This window comes from Thamnophis elegans, chromosome 12 (assembly GCF_009769535.1).
Source record: "Thamnophis elegans isolate rThaEle1 chromosome 12, rThaEle1.pri, whole genome shotgun sequence".
NCBI classification, from domain to species: domain Eukaryota; kingdom Metazoa; phylum Chordata; class Lepidosauria; order Squamata; family Colubridae; genus Thamnophis; species Thamnophis elegans.
Genome location: NC_045552.1, coordinates 38617886 through 38625490, shown reverse-complemented (window position 1 = coordinate 38625490; position 7605 = coordinate 38617886). Strand labels below are relative to the sequence as shown.

Here is a 7605-nt window from a genome sequence, read left to right as displayed (position 1 = left end):
CCAAAACGGGCCACGTGGTGACTCCTGGGAGGGGGGGTGGATGGGTCCAGTCATGAGTGGGATTGTGGGTTCTCTGAACTGCACAGAATCTTAGCTAGAGGTTTCCCCGAAACCCTGCCAACCCCCAGCATCCCACCCCTGGGGGGGGCACTCTTTTGAAGAGACATTTTGGACAGAGGACCACTGGTTTGAAAGAATAGTCCAAGAAACCATCTATGTCAAAATTGAGCAGACCTCTCTCAACAGAGGGGGAAGGATACAACATCATCTCACTCCAGTCTACAGCACAATCCTTTCAGTAGTTCCAAGAAGGCTCCACCCCCATTTGCACTACTTAGGTGACTCTGAGGACACAGATAAACCTGCAAGTGGCCTCAATGACCCTCTAAAAGGATGCAAATGACCAGCTGTCTGCAAGGAGTATAAATCCATTCCCCATCATCCAGTCAGAGCTGAAGAAGCTTCTTGAATGACAAAGGAAAACAAGAGAGTTTTTTTATTAATAAAAAGAATGAAATTACATTGATATTTTACAAATAATATTAAAAATAACAATGAACATAAAAATATCTATAACAGATTTAACAGATTAACAGAATTGGGACCTTATAGGTTATCTAGTCTAACCCCCCACTCAAGCAAGAGATCCTACACCATTTCTGACAAATGGCAGTCCAGTCTCTTCTTGAAAGCCTCCAGGGATGAAGCTCCCACGACCTCCAAGGCAACTTCTGTTCCATGGGTTGATGGTTGTCAGAAAACTCCTCCTTATTTCTAGGTTGAATCTCTCCTTGGTCAGTTTCCACCCATTATTCCTTGTCTGGCCTCCAGGTGCTTTGGAAAACAGCTTGACCCCCTCCTCTCTGGGGCAGCCCCTCAAATATTGGAAGACTGCTCTCATGTCTCCCCTGGTCCTTCTCTTCACTAGATTAGCCATGCCCAGTTCCTGTAACCATTCTTCAAGTTGCCTCTTGAAAAAGCACTTTTGGGTCCTACAGGGTGTGGACATTGAGATGCCAAGTGACATCATGGTTAGGATGTTGGACTAGAGTTGGAGAGACCCTCATTCAGTCCATCTTCAGCTGCCAAAAGCTTCCTGGTCAATGACTGCCTAATAACCCTTCCAGCACATCGTTACAAATACACCGCTGATAAAATTGGGCTGTGCATCTTACATCAATCTCTGCATCTTATTCAAAGTGCCATAATCAAGTAAGGATTTTTGTTTTACAAAGCTACAGCAAATGGACAGGAACAAAAGAATCATGGTTCAAGCCTCTTTCTTAGTAACCAAATTTGTGCTATTAAAAACCTATTTTCAACTCCAGTTTGGTTCATTTCCTATTTCTGGGGACTTCCCAGTCATTCCAGCATCTCTTGCAGTTGTAAGATCTGGGCCTGATGCTGAAGGTCTGAGCAGACCCATGGCCCATGGGGCACCTTTCACACATAGAAATAGAATAACAGAGTTGGAAGGGACCTAGGAGGTCTTCTAGTCCAATCTGCTGCCTAGACAGGAAACCCTGCACCATTTCAGAAAAATGCTTATCCAATTTCTTCTTAAAAACTTGTGCTATTAAAAACCTATTTTCAATGATTAATTGGTTTCATTGTCAGGAAATTTCTCCTTATTTCTAAGTTGCTTCTCTCCTTGATTAGTTTTCACCCATTGCTTCTTGCCCTCCCCTCAGTGTGATATTCCTGCACTTCAGTGCTTAAGGAGTGGCACAAACATCCACAATGGATTGTGTAGCTTTTTGATACACAATTCATTTTCCCAGCCCATTGTTATCTCTCTAGTTGCTCACGCTCCTTCATCCTTAGGAGAAGACCCCAGAAAGCAACTCATTCCAGGAGACCTATTTTGATGGAGAACTTGGGACAACCAGGAAAATACAGAGCAATAGAGATAAGAAAGAAAAAAATATTACGAATATCTCTTTGGCCACATCCATCCATCCATCCATCAGAATAGATCTGGAAGGAATCTTGGAGGTCTTCCAGTCCAACCCCCTGTTCAAGCAGGAAACCCTACACCAGTGGTCTCCAACCTTGGCAACTTTAAGACTTGTGGACTTCAACTTCCAGAGTTCCTCAGCCAGCTTTGCTGGCTGAGGAACTTTGGGAGTTGAAGTCCACAGGTCTTAAAGTTGCCAAGGTTGGAGACCACTGCCCTACACCACTTGAGACAAATGGTTATCCAACATCTTCTTAAAAACTTCCAGTATTGGAACATTCACAACTTCCGAAGGCAAGTCATCCCACTTGTTCTAACTGTCAGGAAATTTCTCCTCAGTTCTAAGTTGCTTCTCTCCTTGATTAGTTTCCACCCATTGCTTCATGCCCTGCCCTTAGGTGTTTTGGAGAATAGGTGGACTCCCTCTTCTTTGTGGCAGCCGCTGAGATATTGGAACACTGCTATTGGAAAGAGTCCTGTCCTTTTCCAGCCCCTCTTGAGGTTTTTGAAAGGGCTTTGGCACAGCTCCAAGCAATTTCCTGGCTCCCCTCTTCCCTTTCCCCTCTCCTCCTCCTTCCTTCCCTGCCCTGGTGCCTCCTCCATGCAACATTCTTGCTGCAGCCTTCCCATGCCCAGACTTTGCAGACTCATTTTGTTGGGGGAAACTATCTCCATCCTGAGCAATCGGTGGGGCTTCCAGAATGAAGTCTGGGACAGCTTGTGAAGAGTAAAACTCCTTATTTAGGCAACGTGGGGAGGAGCTGCTCAGCTGGTACACCCACAGCTCCTTCCTTTCCTGGCTAATAGGGTGGGGGGGGAAGTTCCTCCAGTCACTCCGTTCTTCAGCTTGGGGCCTGACGTCCAGCTGACACTCTGCCCGCATTCCTGTCGGGGATTTTACAGGGTCATCGGACAGCTGGAATATGAGATGGGGCTCCTCTTTCCCTCTGGGTAGAGGGCCAGGAGGCTGAGGGTAACATGCTGGCAGCAAAAGTCCCAACGGTCAGCCCTCAGGATGACTTCTCTGCAGAGAGCTAGCCTGCCACAAGGGCACCGCAAGGAAGGTGTGAGATCCTGTCTTCTCCCGTAGGTGTGGAGCAAGGTAAGGACCTGGCCAAGGTGGGTTGGGAAGCTGGCAACTTTGTTCTCCTTCCGAGAGGCAGAAGCTAGTTCTCCCCTCTGTCTGGAGCTGCAAACTCTGTCCCGCCTGGAGGGCCGCTCTGCATTCCTTCCTCCACGTTTCATTTTTTCCAGCTAGTTTTTCTTCTCTTCTGTTTATCCCTGGTGCGCTTGTTCTTGGACAACTCCTGCGGAGGATCCGCTAAAAGTTCATTTTCTCGGGTTGATGGGACTTCCACATTTTGGAGTTCGTAGTTGCTTCCTCCAAGCTCTTTGGTGCCCTTGTTTTTTCCACCCCCTCCTCCTGATTTCACTTTCTGTGCTAGCTGGACAGTGAATGCACAACAGGCTAGTCTCCAGAGAGGCTCCATCTGCACACACAAGATATGTGCATATGCAGTAGTTCTCTGTCATGCACAGAGATGGGACTGGGAGGCCTTTGCAGGCTCTAGCAAATAACCATCTGGTTTTCCTACTGCACACGTATTTGCTGCATGCGAGCATTAGTGCGCTCTTCCCCAGTTGCATGAGGCAGCACTGATTGGAGAAATGAATAAAAGCAGCATGTTTTGACCTGCGCCGCTTTAAGATGGGTGGACTTCAACTCCCAGAATTCCCCAGACAGCACGCGTCTGACATATTGTCAATAAACTGCCAACTGGGGTGAATAAAAAGATATGTAGGAAGCTATCAGGCCAAAGAGCAATGCCAGGGAAGGACCTGGAATCTGTTCAAGAATGGAGAAGCCATCACACATGTCTAATGGGGGCTACCTGACCATGCTGGGTGGGCATTTCTAGGAACTGCGGGCCAGCACAGCCCCTGGTTTGAGAAAACCCTGAGATGTGCAGCATGACACAGATCTGAAGCCGTTCTGCTCCGCCTGACACTCCTGCAGCTCATGTGTAGGTACAGGCAGATGCTCGGGGTGGGGGGAGGTAAATATTATGAGTAAGGTTAGATTAATAGAATTGCAAGGGACCTTGTAAGTCATCTAGTCCACTCCCCCTTCCTGCCCAAGCAAGAGACCCTACACAATTTCTGACAGATGGCAATCCAGTCTCCTTTTGAAGGCTTCCAGTGATGAAGATCCCACAACTTCTGAAGGCAATTTCTGTTCCACTGGTTGATTGTTCGCACTGTCAGGAAATGTCTCCTTATTTCCAGGTTGAATCTCTCCTTGTTCAGTTTCCATCCATCATTCTTTGTCTTTGCTTTTGGAAAATAGCTTGATCCCCTCCTTTCTGTAGCAGCCCCTCAAATATTGGAAGACTGCTATCCTGCCTCCTCTGGTCCTTCTCTTCACTAGACTAGCCATGCCCAGTTCCTACAACCGTTCTTCGTATGTTTTAGTCTCCAGTCTCCTAATCATCCTGGTTGCTCTTCTCTGCACTTTTTCTAGAGTCTCAACATCTTTTTTATAGTGTGGTGACCAAAAATGGATGCAGCATTCTAGGTGTGGTCTTACTAGGGCTTTAGAGAGTGGTATTAGTACCTCACTTGATCTTGATTGTACCCCTCTGTTAATGCAACTTAGATAGAATTGGCTTTGTTGGCTGCTGACGCACACTGCTAGCTCATATTTAATTGGTTGTCCACTAAGACTCCAAGATCCCTCTCACAGTCACTGCCAGTCTATATTTGTACTTTTGGTTTTTCTTGCCTAAGTATAAAACTTTACTTTTCTCTACATTGAATTTCATTTTGTTAGATAGTGCCCAGGATTCAAGTCTGTTCAGATCCATCTGGATCTTGAGCCAATCTTATAGAGTATTAGCTATTCCTGCCAGCTTAGTATCATCTGCAAATTTGGTAAGTTCCCCTTCTATTTCTTCATCTAAGTTATTTATGAAGATATTGAAGAATACTGGGCCTAAGACGGAACCTTGTAGTACCCCACTGCTTATTTCCCTCCATTTAGAGGTAGACCCGTTAAGGACTACTTGTTGAGTATGTTTGTCAGCCAGTTACGAATCCATCTGGTGATGATGCTATCTATCTCACTTTTTTCTAGCTTACCAAGAAGTAGGTTGTGGTCTACTTTGTTGAATGCCTTGCTGAAGTCTGAATATATTATGTGCACAGTATTTTGCTGGTCTACTAATTTAGTCACTATGTTGAAGAATGAAATAAGATTGGTTTGGTATGGTCTGTTTTTTTTAAAAAAACCATGCTGATTGCTATTTATTACTTTTCTCATTTCTACATGTTGGCAGATCTGTTTTTATTTTATCATTATTATTATCTTTTACAGTATCTTCCTGGGTGTTGATGTTACACTGATTGGTCGTACTTTCCTAGGTCTGTTTCCTCCCCCCCCCTTTTTTTTAAAGATGGGAACCACATCAGATCTTTTCCAGTCCTCTGGTAGTTCCCAGATGCTGCAGGATTTTTGACAGATGTGGTACAGTGGTTCTGAGATGACATCTGCCAGCTCCTTTAGAACTCTGAGATGTAATCCATCAGGTCCTGGTGATTTGTATTCATCAAGATCAGACAAGTGTTCTCTTACTATTTTTTTTTCTTATTTTAACTTTTATTTCTACTCTGTCTTTTATAGTTATGTTTTTGGTAGGTTGGGCTATAGTTTCCTTTTGCGTGAAGACTGAGGCAGAGAATGAGTTAAGCAGCTCTGCTTTCTCTCTGCTGGGTGTTATTTCCTTGCCGTCTTCTCTCGTTAGTGGACCCAGTGTTTCCTTGATTTGTTTTTGATATTTCTTTTCTGAAAGATGAATCCCTTCCCAAACCTGCTCAAGTCCAAAGTAATCCTTTCCAATCCCCTGGATCTGCTATCCTGGATGTCCAGGCTGTTATATAGGTTACTTTATGCAATTCAGCAGATCCGGTATGGGACTTTGGGAAGAAGGTTTGACTTATCAGAAATAAGCAAGTAATCTGTCAAAAGGCTCATGATAAATCTGCTCAGGAAAAGTTGCATCAATTCAGGTTTTCCCTATTTGATAGTAATTCACACCACAGCAGAAGTGATATTCAGCAGTTTCTGACCAGTTCTGGAGAACTGGTAGTGGAAACCCCCACTCCAGGGGAAGGATACTGCAAAATCTCCATTTCCTCCCAATCAGCTGGGACTCAGGAGGCAGAGAATAGATGGGGGCAGGGCCAGTCAGAGGTGGGATTTACCGGTTCTCGGAACTACTCAAAATTTACACTACCAGTTTTCCAGAACTGGTCAGAACCTGCTGAATACCCACCTCTGCCTCACTGCCCCATCCTGCAGATCTCTTTCTCTTCAGCACAGCTGGTGGAGGCCAGAATCCCTTTCTCAAGGCTTTGAGGAGGCCCCCTTTCAAAAGTTGCCAAAGAAATATTTTTCCAATGTGCCCCCCACCAAGAGACACAGACCAGGCATAAAGAGGGCAACCCCACTGCGTGCACACTTTGCTGGATAAACGACAACTGAAACCTTCATAAGAGTACTTTTGGAGTAGGTGTGTCTCTGCAGGCACCAGTAGCATCAGTGGTGGGATTCAAAATGTTTTACTACCAGTTCTGTGAGCATGGTTTTGTGGGTGTGGCATGACTTGGTGGGCATGGCTTGGTGGGTGTGGCAGGAGAATGATACTGCAAAATCTCTATTCCCTCCCCACTCCACTAACCTGCTTTCCAGCTCCTTTCTCCTATTCAGGGCAACAGAAGAAGATCAGCTGGGAGGCAGCGGGGGTTCTCCAGAACCTGTCAGAACTGGCTCAATACCACCTTTGAGTAGCATCCCTGGGCATAGACAAGTGAGGGCTTTGTAAGTCCTGGAAGCGGAGGAATATTGCATGGGCTCCTACAGCAAAATGTGTCCAACTCAAGGGTCACTATGTCTTCCTGGAGCTGGGGGCACATTTGGAATTTTAACAACATATTTTTGAGAGCACTTTCCAAAAAAAGAATTGTCATGCTAAATATGGTCGGCTGTAATACATCCATCCCCCTCCCATCCTGGGGATATGACTGGAATATCTATCTATCTATCTATCTATCTATCTATCTATCTATCTATCTATCTATCCATCCATCCATCCATCCATCCATCCATCCATCCATCCATCCATCCATCTATCTATCTATCTATCTATCTATCATCTATCGATCGATCGATCTATCATCTATCTATCTATCTATCTATCTATCCATCCATCCATCCATCCATCCATCCATCCATCCATCCATCTATCTATCTATCATCTATCGATCGATCGATCTATCATCTATCTATCTATCTATCTATCTATCTATCTATCTATTATCTATCTATCTATCTATCTATCTATCTATCTATCTATCTATCTATTATCTAGCTAGCTAGCTATTATCTATCATCTATCATCTTATCATCTATCATCTATCATCTATCATCTATCATCTATCTATTTATCTATCTATCATACATAAAAGGTGTTCTTTAACTTTATAAAAAAGTTAAAGTCCAGAATCTATTTACATGGAATGACAACTTTAAAATCTGGTCAGAAATGGGCACTTTAATCATAGGCTACATCTATATATCACACTTAGCTTGG

General features: G+C 44.4%; 1 protein-coding gene across 2 annotated transcripts in view; it reads left to right on the top strand.

Moving 5' to 3' along the window:
* The first annotated feature begins 2777 nt into the window (after window positions 1-2777).
* The window catches only part of LOC116516223 (rho GTPase-activating protein 20-like), a 71572-nt gene continuing 66744 nt past the window's right edge, over window positions 2778-7605 (top strand). For both annotated transcript variants that reach the window (XM_032228650.1, XM_032228649.1), the window contains exon 1: window positions 2778-3059. The gene's annotated coding sequence lies outside the window, so the exon portion shown is untranslated. The remainder of the gene's footprint in view (window positions 3060-7605) is intronic.